Here is a 10,150-nt window from a genome sequence, read left to right as displayed (position 1 = left end):
AAACTTCTGCAGACTTAAACATCCCTGTCTGACAGCTCTAAAGAGAGCAGTGGTTCTCCCAGCATGGTGTTTGAGCTCTGAGAATAGACAGACTGGACCCTCAAGTGGGTCCCTGATCCCCGTGTAGCCTCACTTGGAGACACCTCCCAGTAGAGGCCAACTGACACCTCATACAGCTGGGTGCGCTGCTGAGACGAAGCTTCCAGAGGAAGGATCAGGCAGCAATATTTGCTGTTCTGCAATATTTGCTGCTCTGCAGCCTCTGCTGGTGATACCCAGACAAACAGGGTCTGGAGTGGACCTCTAGCAAACTCCAACAGACCTACAGCTGAGGGACCTGATTGTTAGAAGGAAAACTAACAAACAGAAAGGAATAGCATCAACATCTACAAAAAGGACATCCACACCAAAACCCCATCTGTAGGTCATCATCATCAAAGACCAAAGTTGGATAAAACCACAAAGGTGGGGGGAAACCAGAGCAGAAAAGCTGAAAATTCTAAAAACCAGAGCACCCCTTCTCCAAAGGATTGCAGCTCCTTGCCAGCAACGGAACAAAGCAGGACAAAGAATGAGTTTGATGAGTTGACAGAAGCAGGATTCAGAAAGTCGGTAATAACAGACTTCTCTGAGCTAAAGGAGGATGTTCAAACCCATCAGAAGGAAGCTAAAAACCTTGAAAAAAGATTAGACAAATGTCTAACTAGAATAAACAGTGTAGAGAAGACCTTAAATGACCTGATGGAACTGAAAACCATGACATGAGAACTACGTGACACATGCACAAGCTTCAGTAGCCGATTCGATCAAGTGGAAGAAAGGGTATCAGTGATTGAAGATCAAATTAATGAAATGAAGTGAGAAGAGAACTTTAGAGAAGAAAGCGTAAAGAGAAATGAACAAAGCCTCCAAGAAATATGGGACTATGTGAAAAAACGAAATCTATGTTTGACTGGTGTACCTGAAAGTGATGCATAGAAAGGAACCAAGCTGGAAAACACTCTTCAGGATATTTTCCATGAGAACTTCCCCAACCTAGCAAGGCAGGCCAACATTCAAATTCAGGAAAGACAGACAACACCACAAAGATATACTTTGAGAAAAGAAACCCCAAGACACATAATTGTCAGATTCACCAAGGTTGAAATGAAGGAAAAAATGCTAAGGGCAGCCGGAGAGAAAGGCCAGGATACCAACAAAGGGAAGCCCATCAGACTAACAGCAGATCCTTCCGCAGAAACTCTACAAGCCAGAAGAGAGTGGGAGCCAATATTCAACATTCTTAAAGAAAAGAATTTTCAATCCAGAATTTCATATCCAGCCAAATTAAGTTTCATAAGTGAAGGAGAAATAAAATCCTTTACAGACAAGCAAATGCTGAGAGATTTTGTCACCACCAGGCCTGCTTTACAAGAGCTCCTGAGGGAAGCACTAAACATGAAAAGGAACAACCCATACCAGCCATTGCGAAAACATGCCAAATTGTAATGACCATCGATGCTAGGAAGAAACTGAATCAACTAATGGGCAAAATAACCAGCTGACATCATAATGACAGGATCAAATTCCCACATAACAATATTAACCTTAAATGTCAATGGGCTAAATGCACTAATTAAAAGACACAGACTGGCCGGGTGCGGTGGCTCAAGCCTGCAATCCCAGCACTTTGGGAGGCCGAGACCGTCGGATCACGAGGTCAGGAGATCGAGACCATCCTGGCTACCCGGTGAAACCCCGTCTCTACTAAAAAATTCAAAAACCTAGCCAGGCGAGGTGGCGGGCGCCTGTAGTCCCAGCTACTCAGGAGGCTGAGGCAGGAGAATGGCGTGAACCCGGGAGGCGGAGCTTGCAGTGAGCTGAGATCTGGCCACTGCACTCCAGCCTGGGTGACAGAGTGAGACTCCGTCTAAAAAAAAAAAAAAAAAAAAAGAGTAGACAAAAGACACAGACTGGCAAATTGGATAAAGAGTCAAGACACATCAGTGTGCTGTATTCAGGAGACTCATCTCATGTGCAGAGACACACATAGGCTCAGAATATAGGGATGGTGGAAGATCTACCAAGCAAACGGAAAATAAAAAGCCAAGGTTGCAATCCTAGTCTCTGATAAAACAGACTTTAAACCAACGAAGATCAAAACAGACAAAGAAGGCCATTACATAACAGTAAAGGGATCAATTCAACAAGAAGAGCTAACTATCCTAAATATATATGCACCCAATACAGGAACACTCAGATTCATAAAGCAAGTCCTGAGAGACCTAAAAAGAGGTTTAGACTCCCACACACTAATAATGGGAGACTCTAACACCCCACTGTCAATATTAAACAGATCAATGAGATGGAAGGTTAACAAGGATATCCAGGACTTGAACTCAACTCTGCACCAAGCAGACCTAAGAGACATCTACAGAACTCTCCACCCCAAATTAACAGAATATACATTCTTCTCAGCACCACATCACACTTATTCCAAAACTGACCATGCAGCTGGAAGTGAAGCATTCCTCAGCAAATGTAAAAGAACAGAAATCATAACAAACTGTCTCTCAGACCACACTGCAATCAAATTAGAACTCAGGATTAAGAAACTCACTCAAAACTGCACAACTACATGGAAACTGAACAAACTGCTCCTGAATGACCACTGTGTAAACAACAAAGGCAGGAATAAAGATGTTCTTTGAAACCAATGAGAACAAAGACACAACATGTGAGAATTTCTGGGACACATTTAAAGCAGTGTGTAGAGGGAAATTTATAGCACTAAATGCCCACAAGAGAAAGCAGGAAGGGTCTAAAATCAACACCCTAACATCACAATTAGAAAACCTACAGAAGCAAGAGCAAACACATTTAAAGCTAGCAGAAGGCAAGAAATAACTAAGATCAGAGCAGAAATGAAGGAGGTAGAGACATAAAAAACCCTTCAAAAAATCAATGAATTCAGGAGCTGGTGTTTTGAAAAGATCAATAAAATTGATAGACCACTAGCAAGACTAATAAAGAAGAAAAGAAAGAGGAATCAAATAGATGCAATAAAAAATGATAAAGGGGATATCACCACTGATCCCACAGAAATACAAACTACCACCAGAGAATACTATAAACACCTCTCACAAATAAACTAGAAAATCTAGAAGAAATGGATAAATTCCTGGACACATACACCCTCCCAAGACTAAACCAGGAAGAAATTGAATCCCTGAATAGACCAATAACAGGCTCTGAAATGGAGGCAATAATTAATAGCCTACCAGCCAAAAAAGTCCAGGACCAGATGAATTCACAGCCGAATTCTACCAGAGGTACAAACAGGAGCTGGTACCATTATTTCTGAAACTATTCCAATCAATAGAAAAAGAGGGAATCCTCCCTAACTCATTTTATGAAGCCAGCATCATCCTGATACCAAAGCCTGGCAAAGGCACAACAGAAAAAGAGAATTTTAGACCAATATCCCTGATGAACATCGATGCAAAAATCCTCGATAAAATACTGACAAATCAAATCCAGCAGCACATCAAAAAGCTTCTCCACCATGATCAAGTTAGCTTCATCCCTGGGATGCAAGGCTGGTTTAACATACACAAATCAATCAACATAATCCATCACATAAACAGAACCAAAGACAAAACCACATGATTATCTCAATAGATGCAGAAAAGGCCTTTGACAAAATTCAACAGCCTTTAATGCTAAAAAACTCTCAGTAAACTAGGTATTGATGGAATGTATCTCAAAATAATAAGAGCTGTTTATGACAAACCCACAGCCAATGTAATACTGAATGGGCAAAAACTGGAAGCATTCCCTTTGAAAATTGGCACAAGACAGAGATGCCCTCTCTCACCACTCCTATTCAATGTAGTGTTGGAAGTTCTGGCCAGGGAAATTAGGGAAGAGAAAGAAATAAAGGGTATTTAATTAGGAAAAGAGGAAGTAAAATTGTCGCTGTTCATAGATGACATGACTGTATGTTTAGAAAACCCCATCGTCTCAGCCTAAAATCTCCTTAAGCTGATAAGCAACTTCAGGAAAGTCTCAGGATAGAAAATCAATGTGCAAAAATCCCAAGCATTCTTATAGACCAATAACAAACAAACAGAGAGTCAAATCATGAGTGAACTCCCATTCAAAATTGCTACAAAGAGAATAAAATACCTAGGAATACAACTTAGAAGGGATGTGAAGGACCTCTTCAAGGATAACTACAGACCACTACTCAATGAAATATAAGAGCACACAAGCAAATGGAAGAACATCTAATGTTCATGGATAGGAAGAATCCATATCATGAAAATGGCCATACTGCCCAAAGTAATTTATAGATTCAATGCCATCCCCATCAAGCTACCAATGACTTTCTTCACAGAATTGGAAAAAAGTACTTTAAAATTCATATGGAAGCAAAAAAGAGCCCACATTGCCAAGAGAATCCTAAGCAAAAAGAACAAAGCTGGAGGCATCACGCTACCTGACTTCAAACTATACTACAAGGCTATAGTAACCAAAACAGCATGGTACTGGTACCAAAACAGAGATACAGACCAATGGAACAGAACCGAGGTCTCAGAAATACCACCACACATCTACAACCATCTGATCTTTGACAAACCTGACAAAAACAAGCAATTGGGAAAGGATTCCATATTTAATAAATGGTGCTGGGAAAACTGGCTAGCCATATATAGAAAGCTGAAACTGGATCCCTTCCTTACACCTTATACGAAAATTAATTCAAGATGTATTAAAGACTTAAATGTTAGACCTAAAACCATAAAACCCTAAAAGAAAACCTAGGCAATACCATTCAGGACATAGGCATGGGCAAGGCCTTCATGACTAAAACACCAAAAGCAATGGCAAGAAAAGCCAAATTAGACAAATGGGATCTAATTAAACTAAAGAGCTTCTGCACAGCAAAAGAGACTACCATCGCAGTGAACAGGCAACCTACAGAATGGGAGGAAATTTTTGCAATCTACCCATCTGTCAAAGGGGCTAATATCCAGAATCTACAAAGAACTTGAACAAATTTACAAGAAAAAGTCAAACAACCCCATAAAAACTGGGCAAAGTATATGAACAGACACTTCTCAAAGAAGACATTTATGCAACCAACAGACACACGAAAAAACACTCATCATCACTGGTCATCAGAGAAATGCAAATCAAAACCACAATGAGCTACCATCTCACACCTGTTAGAATGGTGATCATTAAAAAATCGGGAAACAACAGATGCTGGAGAGGATGTGGAGAAATAGGAAAGGTTTTACACTGTTGGTAGTGTAAACTAGTTCAACCATTGTGGAAGACAGTGTGGTGATTCCTCAAGGACCTAGAACTAGAAATACCATTTGACCCAGCTATCCCATTCCTGGATATATACCCAGAGGATTATAAATCATGCTGCTATAAAGACACATGCACGTGTATGTTTATTGCAGCACTATTCACAATAGCAAAGACTTGGAACCAACCCAAGTGTCCATCAATGATAGACTGGATTAAGAAAAGGTGGCACATATACACCATGGAATACTATGCAGCCATAAAAAAGATGAGTTCATGTCCTTTGTAGCAACGTGGATGAAGCCTGAAACCATCATTCTGAGCAAACTATTGCAATGACAGAAAACCAAACACTGCATGTTCTCACTCATAGGTGGGAAGTAAACAATGAGAACACTTGGACACAAGATGGGGAACAGCACACACTGGGGCCTGTTGTGGGATGGAGGGATGGGAGAGGGATAGCATTAGGAGAAATACCTAATGTAAATGACGAGTTAATGGGTGCAGCAAACCAACACGGCACATGCGTACATATGTAACAAACCTGCACGTTGTGCCCGTGTACCCTAGAACTTAAAGTATAATTTTAAAAAAAATGTGAGAGAAAAGAATACCAAAATTCATTGCAAGGATCCTTAACAAGAACTACTTACATTGGAAGCAAACCACAGAGAATTGTAAGGAGCCACGTGACAGAGAGGACCAGGATGCCATGAAAATGACTTTGGCTAAAAATAGGTCATTTAACCCTTGGCTCACTGGTATCTCTCCAGATTTTCAATTTTACAATGTTCAATCTGCTGTGCAAGGTAATTCCATCTTGCAAAGGATTGGATGTTACATTCTACCACACATAAAACTGAATTAAACTTTTACGGAATTGGAAATGCACATCATTGATCAAAATAAATCAAACATGAAAAGAGTAGGAAGGAATAACCAGTGATGGAATAGCAAATGTGAATGGAAAACAGAATAGGACTGCTAAAAAGAAAAAAAAAAAAAAAACTTCAGAAGCACATAATAGCTGTGTTATTTAAAAATCATAGTGGTCTCCAAATGACTTCTATCACATCTCATTCAAAACCAGAGCAAAAGATGTTAAGTTTATTATGGAATGCCCACCAAATAGCTAGTTTTTGAAAAAAACTTTGTTTCTCAATTTGAGCTAACCATTTCAGGCTACTGCTTCAAACCAAAGTTACTGGCATCATGCTAAGCTAGATGTGTTGACTGAAGTATGAGATTCACACTTTTGTAAATGAAAAGCAATTTGATTAGGCAATGTTTTTCTAAGTGAAAGCAAGTTTACTGAGAATTAAAGAAACAAAAGAATGGCTACTCCATATAGCAGAGATTTTTGTTTTTTAAGTGTAGGCAAATATTTAGTGAAGAGGATATTTCAGTAAGAAAACTGGCGCTTGGGACATGCTTCCACTAAATTTGAGACATCTTAGACAGAACAAAGTTTTATTTTTGAGGCATTATTTTTATGGGATTGAAGTCTTGGAACTATTTGGTTTAGTTACTCTATGTTTTCAACTGTGTTAACTCATTGAAAACAACATTGTTATTAAAGGTATTCACAAGAAAAATTCAGAGATACTGTTGCATCTCCTTTCTCTGTTTCAAACTGTTTTCTCCTAAGCACCCAAGGCTCTGTGATGTCTCAAACATTTAATCATTAATTTTAAAAGAGAAGCTTATTATGGAATTAGAAAAAAAACTATTTTAAAATTCATATGGATCCAATAAGAGCTCATATAGCCAAAAGAATATTAAGCAGAAAGAACAAAGCTGGAGGCATCATACTATGCCACTTAAAACTATACTATAAGGCTACAGTAAACAGAATAGCATGATACTGGTACAAAAACAGACACATAGACCAATGGAACAGAATAGAGAACTCACAAAAAAAGACTGCACATCTACAACCATTTGATCTTCAACAAACCTGACAAAACAAGCAATGGGGAAAGGATTCCCTATCTAGTAAATGGTGATGGGAGAACTGGCTAACCATATGCAGAAAATTGAAACTGGACCCCGTCCTTACACCTTACACAAAAATTAACTCAATATAGATTAAAGACTTAAATGTAAAACACAAAACTATAAAAAACCCTGAAAGAAAATCTAGACAATACCATTCAGGACACAGGCATGGGCAAAGATTTTATGAAGAAATCGCCAAAAGCATCTGGCACAAAAGCAAAAATGGGCAAGTGGGATCTAATTAAACAAAAGAGCTTCTGCACAGAAAAAGAAACTGTCATCAGAGCAAACAGACACCCTACAGAATGGGAGAAAATTTTTGCAATCTATCTATCTTACAAAGTTCTAATATTCAGAATCTACAAAGAACTTAAGCAAATTTGCATGAAAAAAACTTCATTCAAAAGTGGACAAAGGAGATGAAGAGACATTTCACAAAAAAAGACATACATGTGGCCAAAATATATGAAAAAAACTCAACATCACTGATTACAGAAATGCAAATCAAAACCACAAATGAGATACTATCTAATGCCAGTCAGAATGGCAATTATTTAAAAGTAAATAAGCACCAGATGTGGCGAGGTTGTGGAGGAATAGGAAGGCTTTTACACTGTTGGTGGAAATGTAAATTGGTTCAACCATTGTGGAAGACAATTTGGTGATTCCTCAAAGATTTAGAACCAGAAACACCATTTCACCCAGCAATCCCATTACAGGGTATATAACCAAAGGAGCATAAACCATTCTATTATAAAGATACATGCATGTGTATGTTCATTGCAGCACTATTCACAATAGCAAAGACATGAAATCAACCCAAATGCCCATCAATGATGGACTGCACAAAGAAAATATGGTACGTATATACCATGGAATATTATGCAGTCATGAAAAGGAATTAGATCAAATCCTTTGCAGGGGTATGGATGAAGCCAAAAGCCATTATCCTCAGCCAACTAACACAGGAACAGAAAGCCAAACACCACATGTTCTCACTTATAATTGGGAGCTGAGCAATGAGAACACATGGACACAGGGAGAGGAACATCACACACTGGGGCCTGCTGGGGTAGGGCAGTGGTAGGAGGAGCACTAGGAAAAATAGCTAATGCGTGCCAGGATTAATACATACGTAATGGGTTGATAGGTGCAGCAAACCACCATAGCACACATTTAGCTATGTAACAAGCCTGCACATCCTGCACATGTACCCTGGAACTTAAATTAAATTAAATTAAATTAAATTAAATTAAAAGACAAGCTAAAGGCGTTAATGAAAATAATTAGATAATAAAAAACTTGGATTTTCAAAATCCTGAAACAAGTGTTTTAATTTTGCTTTAAACATATATTCAAATCCTTTAATACTGTTCCCTTCCAGAGGTGCTGCTTAATTTCCTCTCTTGAGTGTGGCTTGGACTTAATGATGCACTTCTGATATGGTCTGGCTCTGTGTTCCCACCCAATTCTCATCTTGAATTGTCATGCAAATTGTAATCCCTGTGTATTGGGGGAGGGGCCTCATGGGAGATGATTGGATCATGGTTATGGTACCTCCATGCTGTTCTTATGATACTGAGAGAATTCTCATGAGATCTGATGGTTTCATGAAGGGCTTTTCCCCATTTTGATCTGCATTCCTCTCTCCTGCTACCATGTGAAGAAGGACGTGTTTGCTTCCACTTCTGCCATGGTTGTAAGTTTCATGGGGAAGCCTCCTCAGCCTTGCAGAACTGTGAGTCAATTAAACCTCTTTCCTTTATAAATTACCCAGTCTCAGGTATTTCTTTATAGCAGTGTGAGAACGAACAAATACAACTTCAAACTCATAGAGTAATGCTGACATAATAGTTTGTGACTCTGGGTGTAGAACGTAAAACTCACTGCAGGCTCCCCCTTCTCTCTCAAGGTCTCTGGGATCATGAGCTCTGGGGGAAGCCACCTGCTGTGCAATAAGCAGCCCTGAGGCCTGAGTCAAGGTCCATGTGGCTGAGAACTGAGGCCTTCTGGGAACAGACAGCAAGGAACTAGGCCTTGTAGGAAAGAACGCTGTTGGGCACCAGGAATTGAGCATAGCCCTCCCTGTTCTCTATATTGACAGCCAGCAAGGAACAGGAACCTCAGTCTTACAACTGCCAGAAACTTCATTCTGCCACCTCTGTATAAGCCTGAAGGAGGAGTCAAAATGAAAACACAGCTTTTGGAAGCCCAGAACAGAGATTCTCTCCACATTTTGCCCAGATTTCTGACCGAGGAACTATAAGCAGATAAATGGGTGTTGTTTTGCTGGTCGTGGTAGTGCATGAATGAATTGATGAATTGATATGTGCACTAGTTACATAAAATAAAATCTTTCTGAACTTTTTCAGTATTTTACATTTTATAATTTTCTGTGATGCAATTTAATACACTTATATTTCATTCAGTCATGAAAAATTCATTTAGTCCCTACGATGAACCAGGTATGCCCTCCTATGCTCAAATGCCTGACATTCTAGAAGCTTCACAAGAGCAAGGTGGAGCCACTGGAGTGTTTTAGGTGGAGAAATGACACACTGTGACTCACAGGAGCAGGACCACTGTGGAGAGAACAGTCACGTACGTAGCAGGTCATGGAACAGTGCTAAATCCACAATTCAGGAGTGACAGGGTGGTGGGGATTAAGGGGAGAAGAGGGCCTGAGGGATGAGAGGGACAGAGGGAAGGGCTGGAGAAGCAGAAGGTGAGGAAAGGGAGCAGAGGGAAAGAATTCCAAAGCAGCAGAATTATTAGGTTTAAATACATTGTTTTATAGATTTCAATACATCCATCTACAGAGCCTCGCAGGGTGACCTTTGAGGTTGGC

Source organism: Macaca nemestrina, chromosome 5, assembly GCF_043159975.1.
Source record: "Macaca nemestrina isolate mMacNem1 chromosome 5, mMacNem.hap1, whole genome shotgun sequence".
NCBI lineage: Eukaryota > Metazoa > Chordata > Mammalia > Primates > Cercopithecidae > Macaca > Macaca nemestrina.
This window is presented reverse-complemented; position numbering follows the sequence as displayed.